This window comes from Lithobates pipiens, unplaced genomic scaffold (assembly GCF_037356315.1).
Source record: "Lithobates pipiens isolate NorthernLeopardFrog02 unplaced genomic scaffold, aLitPip1_a1.2 Scaffold_375, whole genome shotgun sequence".
Classification (NCBI taxonomy): Eukaryota; Metazoa; Chordata; class Amphibia; order Anura; family Ranidae; genus Lithobates; species Lithobates pipiens.
This window is the reverse complement of record NW_027507831.1, coordinates 30,946-38,015: the sequence shown is the minus strand read 5'-3', so window position 1 is coordinate 38,015 and position 7,070 is coordinate 30,946.

Genomic DNA, 7,070 nt, shown 5'->3' with positions numbered 1-7,070 from the left:
AAGGAAGACGGGGAGGGGGGGGAGAGAAGGAAGGAAGACGGGGAGGGGGGAGAGAAGGAGGGAAGACGGGAGGGGGGAGAGAAGGAAGGAAGACGGGGAGGGGGGAGAGAAGGAAGGAAGACGGGGAGGGGGGAGAGAAGAAGGAAGACGGGGAGGGGGGAGAGAAGGAAGGAAGACGGGGAGGGGGAGAGAAGGAAGGAAGACGGGGAGGGGGGAGAGAAGGAAGGAAGACGGGGAGGGGGGAGAGAAGGAAGGAAGACGGGGAGGGGGGAGAGAAGGAAGGAAGACGGGGAGGGGGGAGAGAAGGAAGGAAGACGGGGAGGGGGGAGAGAAGGAAGGAAGACGGGGAGGGGGGAGAGAAGGAAGGAAGACGGGGAGGGGGGAGAGAAGGAAGGAAGACGGGGAGGGGGGAGAGAAGGAAGGAAGACGGGGAGGGGGAGAGAAGGAAGGAAGACGGGGAGGGGGGGGGGAGAGAAGGAAGGAAGACGGGGAGGGGGGAGAGAAGGAAGGAAGACGGGGAGGGGGGAGAGAAGGAAGGAAGACGGGGAGGGGGGAGAGAAGGAAGGAAGACGGGGAGGGGGGGAGAGAGGAAGGAAGACGGGGAGGGGGGAGAGAAGGAAGGAAGACGGGGAGGGGGGAGAGAAGGAAGGAAGACGGGGAGGGGGGAGAGAAGGAAGGAAGACGGGGAGGGGGGAGAGAAGGAAGGAAGACGGGGAGGGGGGAGAGAAGGAAGGAAGACGGGGAGGGGGAGAGAAGGAAGGAAGACGGGGAGGGGGGAGAGAAGGAAGGAAGACGGGGAGGGGGGAGAGAAGGAAGGAAGACGGGGAGGGGGGAGAGAAGGAAGGAAGACGGGGAGGGGGGAGAGAAGGAAGGAAGACGGGGAGGGGGGAGAGAAGGAAGGAAGACGGGGAGGGGGGGAGAGAAGGAAGGAAGACGGGGAGAGGGAGAGAAGGAAGGAAGACGGGGAGGGGGAGAGAAGGAAGGAAGACGGGGAGGGGGGGAGAAGGAAGGAAGGAAGACGGGGAGAGAAGGAAGGAAGGAAGACGGGGAGAGAGGAAGGAAGGAAGACGGGGAGAGGGAGAGAAGGAAGGAAGACGGGGAGAGAAGGAAGGAAGGAAGACGGGGAGAGAAGGAAGGAAGGAAGACGGGGAGAGAAGGAAGGAAGGAAGACGGGGAGAGAAGGAAGGAAGGAAGACGGGGAGAGAAGGAAGGAAAGAAGACGGGGAGAGAAGGGAGAGCACGAGAAGATAGCTCTCCTTACTCCTTTTTTTCTCTTGCTGTTCTTTCTTTCTTTCTCTTCTTTCTTTCTCTTCTTTCTTTCTCTTCTTTCTTTCTCTTCTTTCTTTCTCTTCTTTCTTTCTTTCTCTTTTCCTCTCGCTGTCCTTCCTTCCTTCTCTTATTTTTCTCCATCCAGCCTTCCTTCTCTCTGATTTCTTCCTTATCTTGCTATTCCTTCCTTCCTTCCTTCCTTCCTTCCTTCCTTCCTTCCTCTGTCCTGTACATTCAGTGATGATGTGTAGTGGGGTGATAATACGGGTCTGGCTGATGATGGCGGCACATTCTCAGGAGGTGAGTCTTGTGATGGGAATATGGTGTCACCGAGGGGGTGGGGGGTTGGGGGTTGGGGGTCACAGGCAGACCTGTGTATATGGAAAACGTGGAACTATCATTACATCTCATCTTACTGAGTTCAATGAACTTCCACACTGAGATGTCACATGATCTTCCTCCGCCGATTGCTGGCACTCACCGTACTCTGACCAGCGCCAGGTGAAGAGTCGTATTCTGATGTTTTATTATAGATCACTGGGAGCCGAGAGAAGAAAATTCTATCAAACGCTCAGCAACTCATCCTGACCCAGAGAGAGAAGATCCTCATCATCCTCATCTTCATCCTCATCTTCATCCTCGCTGTGCAGATCAGTGACTGCAGATCACCAGACAGGAAGTCTTCTGTGTGCTGGAAATTATCACCCCAGTTTTTGTTGCCGATTCCTTTTTACATAGGTGTGACTTGTTTATTTTATCATGTGACCACAGCGGAGCATTTAGAGTGTAAGCTTCTCTGGTACATGGTGAACGCTCCATACCAAAGACTTGTGGCTGCATAACATTACTTCCAGTCCATGTACTCTGGATGCAGCCATTGCAATCAGTCTCTGCACCAGAGGAGCTTACATTCTAATATCCCCACCATATTCACCCACCACTATTATACATTTATATAGCGCTGACATATACCACAGTGCTGTACAGAGAACACTGAGCCGGTCACATCCATCTCTTTTGGATAACGTTGGAGTGTAAGCTCCTCTGGTGCAGAGACTGATATGATTGGCTCAGTGTTCTCTGTACAGCACTGCGGTATATGTCGGAGCTATATAAATATACAATAATAATGTGTGACTGGGGGGGGGGACATTAGAGTGTAAGCTCCCGTGAGACCCATCAGAGACTGATCTGACTGTGTTCTCCATACAGCACTACAGTAGATGTCACAGCTGTTTAAATGCAATAGAATAAGGGTTAGACTGTGGTGGCTATTAGAGTGTAAGCTCCTGTGGTGCAGAGACTGATTTGATTGGCTCAGTGTTCTCTGTAAAGTACTGCGGTATATTTCAGAGCTATATAAATATGTAACAATAATATGTGACTGGGTGGGGGACATTAGAGTGTAAGCTCATCTGGTACAGAGGAATATGTCAAAGCTATATAAATGTATCATCATACGTGTGTGTGTGTGTGTGTGTGTGTGTGTGTGTGTATATGTGGTCAGGCATTAGAGTGTGAGCTCCTCTGGTGTAGAGACGGCTGAAAATGGCTTAGTGCTGTCTGTACTGCAGTGTAGTATATGTTAGTGCTATATAAATGTAGAATGATAATAGTGTGTGACTGTGGGGGGGGTTGGGCTCGGTGCTAGCACTACAGTATATGTCAAAGCTATGTCAATGCATGATAATTTGTGACTGTGCGGGGGCATTAGAGTGTAAGCTCCCCTGAAACACATCAGAGACTGATCTGACAGTCTCATTGTTCTCTATAGAGCACTGTGGTATAGGTCAGCAGTATTTAAAGGTAAAATAGTAAGATTGTGACTGTGGGGGGGCATTGGAGTGTAAGCTCCTCTGGTGCAGATACTGATGGCTCAGTGCTCTTTGTACAGCACTGTGGTATATGTCAGAGCTATATAAATGTATAATAATAAATGTCTGACAAGAGGGGCATTGGAGTGTAAGCTTCTCATAAATATCTCATCATACTGGTGTGTGGTGGGGGGGGGGGGGGGCGGGGGGCACATTAGAGTGTAAGCTTCTCTGGTGCAGACACTGGTGAAAATGGCTCAGTGTTCTCTGTACAGAGCTATATGTATAATAATGGTACCTGATATGGGGGGGGGGGGGGGGGGGGGGTGGTGCATTAGAGTGTAAGCTTCTCTGCTACAGAGGGAATATGTCAGTGTTATGCAAATGTAATCTAGTGTGTGACTGTGGAGGCACATTTAGAGTGTCAGCTCCTGTGGTGCAGAGACTGAGGTGACTGGCTCAGGGAGACGTTCCTGTGCGGTGGGGGGGGGGGGGGGGTTGTTATCTGTAGGGAGGGTGGATGATGAGGTTTCATGTTGGGTGGTCAGTCTGGTGGGTGTAGTTGGCCCGTTATCGGTGTGGAACAGCTGCCACCCCGGGAGCCACATGTGACCCGCTGCCCCCCCCCCCCCCCCCCCCCGTCAATTGTCATCTCCGTCTCGTACTCTTCTCCTTTCTGCCGGATTCTGAGCGCCTGCAGCAAATTAGCGATTAAAATTTGCACAGAAAATGCGAATCCGGTGCCTGTAGTTCTGTAGATAGAGCGGCATCGGTCATGTTGGGTAACGGCGTCAGGGACACGAATACTCTTTGGTAAATAGTTATTTAATCCTCATTTTATTTCATTCATTTTATTTAGCTTCATTAAACAGTCATGTAACTTTATTATATTTTAGTTACCTGTCAGTGAATAGTCCTCAGGAACACCTTGTTTGTCCAATTAGTATTTCCGTACGTTATTGGCCTCCCCACGTTCACTGTCCACCCAACCTCCTCTAGTACCGTCCAATCATCACCATCCTGCGGCTTCCCATAGGCTGCGCATTTTGGGGATCCTCTTTGTACTTTTATGCCATTTTTTTTTTTTTTTTATTATTATTATTTTTATTTTTTTGATCTCTTGGCTCTATTCCCTCCTTTTTAATTATTATGAAAGTTGAGCTATTTTGTATACATTTTTATTATCTTGCTTTTGATAATTGCCTTTATAGTTCTAGGGCCGGTCATTTCAATAACAATCTTCCCATAACATTATTTATTACAGGTACTTATATAGCACCATAAATCTACGCAGCGCTTTACATTTATATTATACGGTCACATCAGTCCCTGCATTCAAGGAGCTTGCAATCTAAACTCACATTCATACATACTGGGGTCAATTTAGATGGGAGCCAATTCACCTACCAGCATGTCTTTAATTTATATTAGACATGTTATTTTTTCAAGTGAAAGCTTCCCTCATTTAAACCGGGGGGGGGGGGGGGGTCTCCAAACTGCGGCCTGCGTGGCCCACTGCAAGATTTTAATCCTGCACTCTGGGGGGGGACTCTGATGGAGACTCTGATGTAAGGGGGGAGGTGGAGACTCTGTAAGAGGGGAGGTCTCTGATGGAGATTCTGATGTAAGGGGGGAGGTGGAGACTCTGTAAAGGCGGGGGGGGCGGGGTCTCTGATGGAGATTCTGATGTAAGGGGGAGGTGGAGACTCTGTAAGGGGGGGGGGTCTCTGATGGAGATTCTGATGTAAGGGGGAGGTGGAGACTCTGTAAATGCAGGGGGGGTCTCTGATGGAGATTCTGATGTAAGGGGGAGGTGGAGACTCTGTAAAGGCGGGGGGGGGGTCTGATGAAGAATTCTGATATAAGGGGGAGGTGGAGACTCTGTAAAGGCGGGGGGGTCTATGATGGAGATTCTGATGTAAGGGGGGAGGTGGAGACTCTGTAAAGGCGGGGGGGTCTATGATGGAGATTCTGATGTAAGGGGGGAGGTGGAGATTCTGATGTAAGGGGGAGGTGGAGACTCTGTAAAGGCGGGGGGTCTATGATGGAGATTCTGATGTAAGGGGGGAGGTGGAGACTCTGTAAAGGCGGGGGGGGGGGTCTGATGAAGATTCTGATGTAAGGGGGAGGTGGAGACTCTGTAAAGGCGGGGGGGTCTCTGATGGAGATTCTGATGTAAGGGGGGAGGTGGAGACTCTGTAAAGGCGGGGGGGTCTATGATGGAGATTCTGATGTAAGGGGGGAGGTGGAGATTCTGATGTAAGGGGGAGGTGGAGACTCTGTAAAGGCGGGGGGGTCTCTGATGGAGATTCTGATGTAAGGGGGGAGGTGGAGACTCTGTAAAGGCGGGGGGGGTCTATGATGGAGATTCTGATGTAAGGGGGGAGGTGGAGATTCTGATGTAAGGGGGAGGTGGAGACTCTGTAAAGGCGGGGGGGTCTATGATGGAGATTCTGATGTAAGGGGGGAGGTGGAGACTCTGTAAAGGCGGGGGGGGGGGGTCTGATGAAGATTCTGATGTAAGGGGGAGGTGGAGACTCTGTAAAGGCGGGGGGGTCTCTGATGGATAGTCTGATGTAAGGGGGAGGTGGAGACTCTGTAAAGGCGAGGGGGGGGGGGGCCTCTGATGGGTTCAAGTTTATTTGGAATGTCTTTGTTTGATTTTATTGACATGTTTTGCTATTCTTATGCCGTGTACACACAACCGTTTTTTCCATCGGAATAAACTCAGGCCGTTTTTCCGGCGGAGTTCCGCTGAAACTGTCTTGCGTACACACGATCACACCAAAGTCCGATCGTTAAGAACGCGGTGACGTACAACACATACGACGGGACTAGAAAAAGGAAGTTCAATAGCCAATAGCTTCCCTCTCTTACTTGCATGTGTCGTTTTGTTTTTGGTCTGTTGGAACAGCGTACAGACGATCGGTTTTCCCGATGGGAATTGGTTCCGTCAAAAATATTTAGAACCTGTTCTATTTCTAGATCCGTCAGAATTTTCGAAAAAAAGAAAAGTCAGATGAGACCCCACACACAATCGGAATATCCGATGAAAAGATTCCGTCGGACTTTCTGCTGGACATTCCGCTCGTGGTGTACGCGGCATTAGGCCTCGTTTTATTCCTGTGTGTGGGGGTTGGGGGAAGGTGGGGGTTGGAGAAAGGTGGGGGTAGGAGCAGCACCTGGCCGCCATATTGTCTGCAGTTGGTGAAAATACTCTGGTATTGCCAAAGCAGAGTATAGAGACTCCTCTGGTTCTCCCACCTGCACATCGTTCCTTTGGACACGGCCGGCAGGAGAGTCGGCTGCTCTCTATAGACCGGTGTATCTCAGCCGGGGTTCCGGGAGCACAGGAAACGGTTTTCCCTGTACCAGAACCAATAATAGAGCCTGTGGTTGGGAGAATCTGGTGTGATTGGGGGGGTCCTCTGATGTGTTGGGGGATGGGGGTCTCTGATATGGGGGGCGGGGGATCTTATGTTATGGGGGGGACCTCTGATGCGATGGGGGGGACCTCTGATGCGATGTAGGGGGACCTCTGATGCGATGTAGGGGGACCTCTGATGCGATGTAGGGGGACCTCTGATGCGATGTTGGGGGGGGGGGGGACCTCTGATGCGATGTTGGGGGGGGCCTCTGATGCGATGTTGGGGGGGGGGGCCTCTGATGCGATGTTGGGGGGGGGACCTCTGATGCGATGGAAAGGGGGACCTCTGATGCTATGGAGATAATCTGATGATGTAATGTGGGGGGGGGCCCTCTGATGCGATGTTGGGGGGGGGAGACCTCTGATGCGATGTTGGGGGGGGGGGACCTCTGATGCGATGTTGGGGGAGACCTCTGATGCGATGTTGGGGGGGCCTCTGATGTGATGTTGGGGGAGACCTCTGATGCGATGTTGGGGGGGGACCTCTGATGCGATGTTGGGGGGGCCTCTGATGTGATGTTGGGGGAGGGGGGACCTCTGATGTGATGTTGGGGGGGGGG